The following is an 11,839-nucleotide window of genomic DNA, read 5'->3' as shown; positions in this document are numbered from 1 at the left end:
GAGTTCAAGGCTAGCCAGGGCTGCACAGTGACAACTTGTCTCAAAAAAGAAAAAATAAGCAAAACAAAATCATAATTAAGTCTTTCACATTGAAGTGGAATAGGAGCTGCTATTTTAGTGTTGACATTCTAGATACACTGACAAATAACATAGAAGAAAGCTGTACTTCAAGCAAAACCTCAGTGCTTTTTTCTCAGTTTGGGAAGGGACAGTGTCATCTCAAAGCTAGAGATTCTTTTTTTAGAAACATCATGAGATTTCTTGCTGGGTTCTTCTGGTTGATAAAACTGAGAACTTATATGCATATTTCAGCTAAGTAGGTGAAGCAAGAGAAGACAGATTTGTTCTGAAACACAGAAAGCAGAATCTATACTGTTCCATTTTTCTTAGAGTGATGAAGAGAAAGGACAGAGAGAAGAGTTGGCTTAAAGAAGACAATGAAGAGGGTAATAAGTGAGGTTCTACAGAGAGAAATTTCTCTGTGGTCAGGAATCACTTAATTTTTTAAATGAATTTCTTGAAAATATATGTAATATTAAATTAAAAATTATTATTTGTACTGTATTTAAGTTTCCATAACATTAATAGAAGTCTGCTTATGGTTTTAATGATTTGTGGGAATTTGTTCATCTATCTGACATTTGTGGTAGGCACTATTCTGGGTGCTTGAGATACAAAAAAATCCTTACTGTTTGGAGTGTATACTTGAATGGAGAACAAACAATGTGCAAGAAAAAATAAAAAATATGTAAAACTGTTTTGCTTTAAAAAGTGATAAGTGCTAATGAAAAAAGGAAGTAGAGCAGAATACTGATGGAGGGATGTCAGGGCAAGTTATAGTTTTAGCTAGGAGAGTCACGATGAGCAAAGACTTAAAGAAGTTGGGAAGTTAGCCACATGGCTATTGGGGGAGAGCCATGGTAGCAGCTAGATATGCTACTACAAATACCCTTAGATAGAAGCTGCCTCTTGGTTAAGGACCAGCAAGGAGACCAGACACTGCTTCATTACTCCTAATAAGGAAAAGGAAGTAGACATATATATGTAATCTAGGGGTGCTTCGGTAATTCATAAATCTCAGAAAAAAAACTATTTGGATGTAGGTGTGATAGTAAGAAACCCAAGCAGATGTTGCTTGGGGGACTGAAATAGGGTAATCATTAGCAAAGTAGTAATAATGGTGCAAAGATGGCAATAAGATACATCTCAAATATCCTTGATTTATTATTGATGAGCATTTAATCTTGGAATTGTTCAGCTCCAAGCCCCATTCTGCCTGTGAAGTGTTCATTCTTAACTCTTTGGTCTTCTCTTTTACCTCCTCCTTTTAGGAAGTAGCCCTTTCCATTCAAAGCACTGTCAACCTACACAATCTACTATCTCTTACCCTGGTGTAGGTGCCATGAGTCAGGCTGGAATATCAGAGTATGTCAAACCCTTTGCCACAATAACTGGTTCTGAGATGGCCAAATTGCATATTCTAGGGCTATTTGAGTCCTGAAAATTAATGTGGACATCAGGAGAATATATTCTTTTCTTTAGAAACACTATCTACAAAGATGATTGATTCTAGCAGATGTTTTGCTTACATAGGAGGACTTTTTAATAAAAAAAAAGAGTTTTTGAGAGAGAGAGAGACAGAGACAGAGACAGAGACTAACTGAAACCCTACACACAGTGATGTTCGAGGTCAACACTATCCCCTTTGATTTCTCGTGAGCTAACAAATTTCTTTTGCTTACATGAATTTGAGTTGGGCTTCTATTGTTTCCAAACCAAAACATTCCACTATATGAGAACTCTTTTCTTCAGCAAACTTCCCCTAGAGTAATTCTATGAGTCTCAATCAGTGTCCTAAGTGCCTCCAGATTTGGTTTGCATTGTCCCTCTTTGTTGTCACATTGCTAGCCATGGCTCAGTGCAGGCTGTTCTGCTCTCAGTATGAGTTAGCCTGAAATCTGACGCCTAGGGTATCCCTGTCTCTGTTGAGTGAAGCCCCTCCCACAGGATGAGCAACTCTTCTTACTGCTCTGAGAAGTTGCTGAATATGAAGACAGAAAAGGCTCATCTATGTTTCCATTTAGCCATTCCAAAGCAAGTCTTCTTGAATCACAAGGTGTCACCAAGTAGAGACCACCTTTGGGTGAACACATTTATCCATGTTCAGGGTAGCCAAGTCAGGCTGGGATGCCTCTGCCCTTTTCTTTGGACTCCACTGTGGGGTAGCTAATAATGCCAGTCTTCTTTCCTTATGTAAGGGAACTGTCCTCAGAGGCCTGATGTACTCTTGCTACTACACCATAGCTATTTGTTCCTCATTTAATCTTCACAAATTCAGTTGACTTTTCTGCATATGTAAAGTCATTGACACTAATTATTTTGTCTTTCCCCCACGAGGTGATATAATTGCTTAGAGAAGAGGGGATAGTGGGTGAGGCTGATGCAGTTACACTTCCTAGCCACTTTTGAACTCCGACTCTAGTTCAGTGGAATCAGCTAATTAAATACGACATGGCATAAATTGCAGGCTCATAATTGCTTTTTAGCTGAGTCTACAAGACAGTTTCTTAAGTGCATAAAAAGGTTCTGTCTCAAATTTAAAAAAGTAGTGGTGACTTGTCAAGCAACTTTGGAATTCTCATGGAATAATCAAAATTATGTTAACTACTACCATAACAAGCATATTTATCATCTATTCTGAGTGGGACCCCTGACAGGTGCCTTTTTATACAACCTGATTTGATTTGTAATGAAATTATGCAATGTACACTCGAAATTTGCAAGTAGAATCTGAAAGTGGTGACTAAATAAAATCCTTGGTAAGTCTTTTGAGTGCCAACATTTTACCTTCTGTGAGGAGATCACACAATGGATCTGGTTTGTGAGTGGATAACAAACCAGACACATGTAGGGATGGTTTGGCTGCAGAAAATATGATAGGTGCCAGAACTGCTCCCCCAACTTTTCACGTGAAGTAGCACTTTACAGTACTAGGTACCCAGATACACACTTAATTTGGAAGCCTAAAGAAACTGAGAGTTCAGAAAGATATATTTATACTTTTTTGGCCTCTAAAGTTGGAAGAATGTGCTTTAGAATTCCCCTATAAAGACAAAACTTCAGAAGGCAATTCCTAAAACCCAAATATCTGAAAAGTCTCAGTCCCACATACTTGGAACACTCCTCTTTATAAAACAAACACATACTGCAGGATTTGTGACCATATCTCCATTTAATCCATTCATTAGCCTTGCTCTGGTTTCCCTCCCTTTTCTCTCAAGTTGACTGTGACTTTTAGAAGAGCTCTTTTGCTCTTCAGTGGTTGTCTCCTACCACTTTGTAGGTTGGTCAAACTCAGTCCTGGCTCTGAAGTACCCTAAATAGATGGGTTTAGCTCACTTATGGTGTCATGTAGCTGACTCAGCAAAGATGGATTCCAGCATCTAGAGAAAGTTTTTGCCTCTTCCTCTTAATTCCCTCTCTTGCTGCACACTCCAAAACATGTTGAAATTCTAGAAGAATGAAAAAGAACCAATGAGAACTCAAAGTGTAAAAAGGCTCTCGATACACTTTTTCTCTCCCAGCACAGTGTGTTGAGGTGGATGTGATTTCTGAGTAACTGAGTACACTATTTGGCACAATATGTGGAAAAATTCAGGGATTCATTAGTCATCTCAATGAGCCAAGTTAGCTGCTTCTTGGTGCCACATGGTAGGAACATTGGGCCAAGTGTCTGGTACTTTGGTGTTGTTGTTGGAGTTCAATTCATACCAACTGGACCCACACAGCAACCTAGTGTTGAAGTAATGGTGCAGTACTTAAATGGCATCGTTCATCACTGCAGGCCCAATTTCTGATTTAAAAGCTTGGTGCCCCAAAGATGAAGTAGTATTACTACTTTTCATTATGGTTTGCCATAACAATATTTATTCAAATATCATCATTTTATTCATTTCTTTGAGCCTATTACTCATACTCTCCTCAAACTTGCAGGTCCAAGGGATCCTCTTGCCTCAGCTTCCCAAGTAACTGGGACCCTCAGCATGGACTACTGTGGCTGATTATTCATGCTTTTACTAAGTAATAGAGGTTCCATTGAAGAAGAACAGCATCTGGAGGAAGCGGAAAACCACAGAGGTGAGAAGCCAATAAGCAAACATAGGCACAGTTCTTCAGATGGTGGCAAGGGAAAGAGAGAGGTACCATGTGATGTTAGGGAATTCCTAGCTTTTTTCTGTGTGAATTTTTCCACATAATTATCATAAATGGCTACAGGACTGGAAAGTTTTGACTTATTGTAAGCTTTCGTAATTTTAGCAGCTGAAAACTTACTCTTCCTTAGTTTTCTTTCTCTGTTAATCAGGAATGTAGAAGTAGAGATTTATTTACTCTTTTAGTCCAACATTTCTCTCTAGATATGTGCCATGTTAAAATGTTTCTCCCCTCAAAGTCAGAACCCACTTCAAATTGGGAAGACACCCTCTCAATAGAGCACTCATCATTATTTTCTATATGTGTGAATTCTAGAACCTCATTTTTTCCAAACACTAGAGTCCTAGCTGCTCATTAGGCATTTTTCAAGAAGTAATTTATGAGGCAGTTGTGACTTGCAATGGTACATCAATAGTCCACACTCTTCCCTTTCCCCTCCCTGTACATGGTAGACAACCCTCTTCTCTGTAAGCATGTCTTCTTGCACAGTTTGGGTGTGTGTTATAATCTTTCTTAGTGGCATGCTACAGACATGTTGCCACCCATCAGAGATAGCACATAAAAAATCTCTTATTTTCCAGCCCTGAGTCAGGGCTCAGGTCAGCTGGAGCATTGTTCTCTTGCTCCAGTTCTTCCAGATGAAAGGAGGAAGGCAGGGATTTCCCCCTACAAGAAAGAACTTCAAAAATATTGACTTCCTGAGCCTTCTGAGTCACAGGAGCATGTGACTTTATGGATTCTGGAGGAATAACATCTAGGGTTGTCATTTCCAAAGAAAATTTCAATTCCAAGTAGCCAGGAGGAGACAGCCAACCTGAGATTCTGGCAAACCCTGACACCACAAACTGCTCTGACTTCTTATTGAACTGGGCATCTCCATTCTCTTGGTTTTTTAAAGGACTCTGTAACTCTGTCCTGAGGCAACTGAAGCACAACTACCTGATGGATGGAGGAGGATGGTTAGGCTTAGAAGTAGCAAAATGGGCTATAGTTGCCTTTTAGAATGCAAGAAGGAAAAAGAGAACCAGAGAGCAGAGAAAAACACTCAAATCCTGCATTGCACTTACATAAAAATGGATCATCTAGTCAAGTGGACTTCAGTTTATTTTGACTCCATCAATGAAAAGAATATTAAGTAAGCTAAGAGGGTAAACAAGATTGTGCTGGGTAAGAGAACAGATTATAAATTTTAAGAAGTTCATGTTATTGAATATACTTAAGAATATAAAAAATTACATTTTAGTTAATGTTCTCTGATTCAGACTTTAGGTAGTGCCAGCCTTAGGCCAGGTGCCTCTTAGAGCTGAGCTTGTTAAAGGAAGCCCATCTCACAGAATCTCGCCTTGGCTGCCTTAATACTTGGCCCTCTTTCTAAACCACCTGTATCTAGTTCTTGCTCCTGTACCTCTTCATTCTTTGCCCTCTTCAGTTTCTCTGTTTCACCTCTTCCCTATGGTCTTTAAAAATGCAACATGTTGTCTTCCTTCAACCTCTCAACTCTTGGCTCCATTTTTCCAGGGTATTTCAAGAACATCTATCATGGTGCTAACTTTATGCATTAAGAAGTAACCATGCCCTTAATAGAAATGGCCAGAAGACCTCTCATTCTAAGTCCTTCCCTTCAGAGTTATTCTTAACAGGTATAGTCCAGTCTTATAAATAAGCCTGGACACAGTGATAAAGCTTTCATATAGAATTATTTGCTTAAAGCAAAGTCATATATTTGGTACGTTTTTACTTATTTATTTTAAATTTTCATCTCACTTTTTTCTTATGGTATTTCTCCTCAATCTTAGTATACACACACACACACACACACACACACACACACACCAAAGTTGTTTTAAGTTGTTAGCTATTACTGCAATTTTCTTTATAAATGTCTCTAACAGCACAGGAGAATGAATAGCAGGTATTTGCTCAGTAGTCAGGAAATATTTTGGTAAAGGGGCCCATTCCATGCTTAAGTTTTTCTATATTAAAATGTATGCCTTTTCATTCTTTTCCATAGTGTATCTTTGCTTTTGTCATATGAAAATTTGTCCTCATGTATTTTTATCTGTTTTATTGATAGAATTGAAGGATGTAAGATTTAGAAAATAACAATACAGGAGGAAGTTAAGTTGAATTGTATATAAAGAAAAGATGATTTTTTTGTGTACGCATACACTTTATCTGGCAAGTCTAGTAAGCATTGAAGTGCTCGACTGTGAGATGATCATTTCTGGAACTTGGCAGGCTGAAAAGTATTGACAGTGCAACCAGGAATTTTCTACTTTGAGTACCTCAATAATTCAAGGATTCAGACTCAAATATACACAGGAGCATAGTAAACTGTGTCCATCCTGAGCACAATGGGTCCCAAGAAGTTTTCAAGCTGTCATAATTATACAAGTTGGACCATGACTCTTTGACCAGTATTGAGAGTTGAACCCACATGCGAGGTAAGCACTCTGACCTCTCTTGAGCTACCCTCTCAGACCTTTTGTTTGCATTTTGTTTTTGAGATGGCATCTATCTAACTTTGCCTGGACTGACTAGCTTGTGATCCTTTTGTTTCCTGAGTAGCAGGATTACAGGTGTGCCTCCATGGCCAGCTCCTTTGACCCTAAAGAAACATACCCTCAGGGAAATCTCATCTGAACATCCAGTTTACATTCCTATTATACTAGGTCACAGTACTTCTGCTGATGGGATTTTTCTATTGTGATTATATAGTTAATGTAGTGATTACTTATTAACGTATGGCTTTACCACTGCCTGTGCTTCATGAAGGCAGGGATATTTTTTGTTTTGTTCTGTGCTGTATTCAGTGTTTATCACTGTATCTGGCCTATAATAGATGACCAATAAATTTATAAGTTGCAACAGAAGATCTTGTATTCTATGAAACAAATTAAAAATCTTGGAACAAATATATCAACAAATTTGGACAACATATACAAAGAAAATTTTAAGCTGGGCCTGAATCACCACCAGAGTGTTGGGATTTCAGGAATCTGGAGACTAAAGGCAGGAGGGCTGTGAGTTCTAGGCCAGCCTGAGGTACATAGCAAGCCTCTGTCTCAAAAAATCCAAGATAATAACAACAAAACCCCCCAAAACTTTAAAATACTTCTGAACACAAAAGGAGGTATGAACAAATGCAAAGTCATACCATGTTCTTAGACAGTGTACCTCAATAACCATAATGATGTCAATACTACTGAGTTAAATTTATAGATTTAATATGTTCCTGAAACTTGAAAAGACGGTTCTAATGTTCAAATGAAAACCATACACACATGCAGAGCTAGGGAAACTGTAAAAGAAAATAGAAAACAGGATGGATTATCTCTCCCAGAAAATGTAGAATATACTAAAATTGAGATAATTAAACTGTGATACCGACATATAAGTGGGCAAACAGAACAATGGAATATATAAAACAGTCTGAGTTCCCTCTTAAATTAATAATAAGAGATGAATTTTTCATGAAACAATGTTAGGATATCAGGGTAGCCATCTGGAGTTGAACTTATACCTGTGTCATACACTATATAATGGATCAGCAGTCTGAATGTAAAACTGAAAACATAAATGTAATAGAAGAAAATTTGGCAGGATTCATTTGTAATCTTGGAGCAGGGAAAACCTTTGCTACTATGACTTACTATCTAAAAGTCACAAGAGAAATATTTAGAAGTTAATTAGGCCATATATAAAGGAAAAAAGGTAATACCTAAGCAAACTTAAAAGATAAACCACAAGATAGGAAAAAACCAATTCTTATAGGAATAAAAATCCTGACTCTTTAATATATAAAGAGTTCATAGACATCATCACGAAAAGATCAACAATCCAAAAAAAGATTGGGGAGTCTATGGGAAAAAGGCAGGCTTACACTTAGTATGAGTGTCAATTTACAAATACTTAATGAAAAATAACTCAGCAATAGCTATCAAAATTATACATGCAAAAATTATTTAAAAACGAAATTATAAAGTAATTGGTATTGGTTTGGTGAACTAATGTCCAATTCAAAGGGAATATTTAAATAAATTAGTGTTCGTCTATGTAATGGAACACTACTCAACTGTCAAAAAGAACATCACTCTCTTACTTATTGAAGAAGAGCCTTCTAAATACGTGTGTAAAAAAAAGCAAGGTGTTAAATTGAATGCACAACGTAAAAATGGTTTATGTATGTATATAGGCATGCAGATATATGTACATATATACACACTCATAGATGTATATAATTTACATGTGTAGTTTATAAGCATAGGGAAAGTCACGCAGGATAGGTTACAAAATCCCTGTGAGTGCCTCTTGTTAGAATAGGAAGAGCCTCTTCCTCAGAGTAGAAAGAGGAAACAAGGTGAATTTGGGGCAGGGGTAAGAAGATACTTTTCATTGTATGACCTCTTGTTATTTGTTTTTGAAAGGTGTTAAGAGAATACACATTTAATAAGCTAGGTAACTAAATTGATTTTAAGATGAAAGGAAAAATGCATCATCTAGAGGAACAATAATGCCTGCTCATTGCATGAACTTAACCAATATGCCTGAATAGAAGGGCAGGTAAAGGATAGCAAGACCAATGCCATGACATTTTATATTCTTTTTATTTTAAGCTGCCTTAGATCAACTTTTGAAATTAGACAGGGTATGGATGAATAAATAAATGGATACATTCATTTGTTACTATTGATTTCCCTAGTGAGACTGCCAGTTCCTTTAAATTAGGAAGGGATGTCTCTTCAGAATTATACATAGACCCATAGCAGGACTAGTTGGTGTCCTCTCTTAGGGGTGTCCACTGGGTTTTTGTGCTGCTGAAAGAATAGTTAAAGATAGTCTGACATTCCATACATCAAGAAAAGAATCTCAAATCCAAATATGAAGTTCAATAAAGTTCCCTCTAAAATTCAGCTACCTCAAAGGAACACCACACATAGCCCTCTTTCTGCTGGGCAATGAGAATGAAACGTCAGTCAGAAAACCCCCTCGTGGAAATGCAAATCAAAACCACACTAAGATTCCACCTCACCTCTGTTAGAATAGCCATCATCAAAAACACCAACAACATGTGTTGGCGAGGATGTGGGGAAAAAGGAACCCTAATCCACTGCTGGTGGGAATGCAAGCTGGTGCAACCACTCTGGAAAAAAATTTGGAGACTTCTTAAAAATCTAAACATATACCTGCCATAAGATCCAGCAATCCCACTCCTGGGGATATACCCAAAGGAATGCAACTCAGGTTACTCCAGAGGCACCTGCACACCCATGTTTATTACAGTGCTATTCACAATAGCCAAGTTATGGAAACAACCAAGATGCCCCACTACAGATGAATGGATCAAGAAAATGTGGTACATGTACACAATGGAATTTTACTCAGCCATGAAGAAGAATGAAATCTTATCATTTGCAGGTAAATGGATGGAACTGGACAACATCATTCTGAGTGAAGTCAGCCAGGCTCAGAAAACTAAAAATCGTATGTTCTCCCTCATATGCGGACTTTAGATCTAGGGCAAATGCAGCAATGTGGTTGGACTTGGATCACATGACAAGGGGAGAGCACATATAGGAGATATAGGAATAGGTAGAAAACCCAAAACATGAAAGCGTTTGATGTCCCCACTCCAGAGGAGCTAATATAGAAACCTTAAAGCGACATCATGAGAAGAGGATCAGTAACCAGTGTAAGGATCAGTTAGAGATGAATCAGCTTGGGTTTTAACACATTTGTACATGAAAGCAATGCTAGGAATATTTCTGTATAGTTATCCTTAACTCGCAAAACCACTTTATTTTCCTTATTATGTTTGCGTCTTTTCTTCAACAAAATTAGTGGTAAAGGCAGAACAGGACCTGCCTGAAACCAAGGGGGGAAGGGGGAAAAAGGTGGGGGAGGGGGGAAGGGGGAAGGGAGGAGAAATGGCCCAAACAATGTATGCACATGTGAATAGGTGAATAACTAAAAAAAATAAAACCCCCTTGTGTGAAGTGTAAAGTTTATTACTGCTATTGCACAGTATCATTTTAACAACAACAGCTAGAGAGCATAAAACAAATCTCTCTTCTTGTGCACAACGCAAGAACATCTTTACAAGAGCATCCACTGCATGTATTCTGGATATATTTTAAACCCAAACAGAACAGGTTCCTTGATACTCTGTTTATAATGGAGGTCCTGATGAAATCCACATGGCTGTGTTGATTGACAAGGGAAAGGACTTCAATATCTGGCAAGAAATAAGACTCCATTGTGGAGTGAGGAAGTTTACTCCCAAATTATGGTACTGCAATGGAAATCTTAAGTTCCTGACTGTCTTACGAGAGTCATTCCCAACTCCTGTGTTCCTTTGACATCCATGGCCAGATTGTTTTTCCACCCTTACCTTGCCAGGAAAGCCTGCCAGGCCAATCTTTGTGCTCACCATCCCTTGGATGGACTATTGTGAAGTGATGGATTGGGTGTAGAGTCAGGGAGAGGGAGAAGGAAGGGAATTTGGCTCCAAATGAGCAGAACAGACTACAGAGGTTGTGCTAAGCTACTTCAGGCCTCAGGTCTAGCATCCCTCAAGGGCCATCTAGTTTCTTTCTTTGTTCTTTTAATAGCTATGTTAACAGTTTATAGGAAAGGATTTAAAGTAATATTGATACCCAAAGATATTTTCAGTTAGGATGTCTGTCTTTTTTTAAACAACAAAACCTGGGTTCTCAGTGGCTCTTCCTCTGACCTCTTTAGAAGTGTAATCAGGGAGGGGCATCCCCATTTACTCCCTATGCTTTAGGTGGACACATCTGGTTCTCTCTCAGTAGCCTGCAATAGACAGCTGTTAATAGCTCTTTCTTTTTCTGAAAAAATTATGTATGTGCATATATGTATACATATTTATCTTGCTTTTAAATGCTTGCCTATTTCTCTCTGTCAGAATAAAAACCCATGAAAATAGGAGCCTTGACTGTATTATTTATCTCAGAATGCCCCCACACCTAGCAATGGCTGAGTGCATAGTAGATGTTTTTAAGGGGGATTATACTGGGGTTTTGAACTTAGGGCTTTATGCTTGCTAGGCAGATGCTATACCACTCAAGCCACACCCACATCCCTTTTCTGCTTTAGCTGTTTTTCAGATAGGGGCCTGCTTTTTTTTGCTTGGGGCTATAAGCCTCCTGCTATGGCTTCTTGAGTAGCCAGGATTACAGTTACAACTCACCACTCTCAGCTCGTTTGTTTAAATGGGTTCTTGCTAACTTTTTTGCCAGCCTGGCCTCAAACCACCATCTTCCCAATCTCTGCCTTGGGGTAGTTGGGATTACAGATATGAGTCATTCATCCAGCTTTATAGTGCTTTTTTTTGGTGGTACTGGGGTTTGAACTCAGGGCCTCATGCTTAGTAGCAGGCACTCAAACCACTTGAGCCACTCCATCAGCCCTCATGGACATTTCATTGCATTTAAATAGTGTTAGCGAAATGCCTAAGATGAGCCCTTAGTGTTAGTTGGTGGTGGTTGTTATCACTGTGTCCTGCATGGTTTCTCTCAGAGAATTTGGGACAGGACAATGATTTCAAGTCTGACGTGTGCTTGGCTTACTTAGTGAGGAATTTTGACAGTGTGACTTTGAATTA

The sequence above is a fragment of the Castor canadensis genome, chromosome 1 (genome assembly GCF_047511655.1).
Source record: "Castor canadensis chromosome 1, mCasCan1.hap1v2, whole genome shotgun sequence".
Classification (NCBI taxonomy): Eukaryota; Metazoa; Chordata; class Mammalia; order Rodentia; family Castoridae; genus Castor; species Castor canadensis.
The sequence above is the reverse complement of the archived record's forward strand: the minus strand, read 5'-3'. Positions refer to the sequence as shown.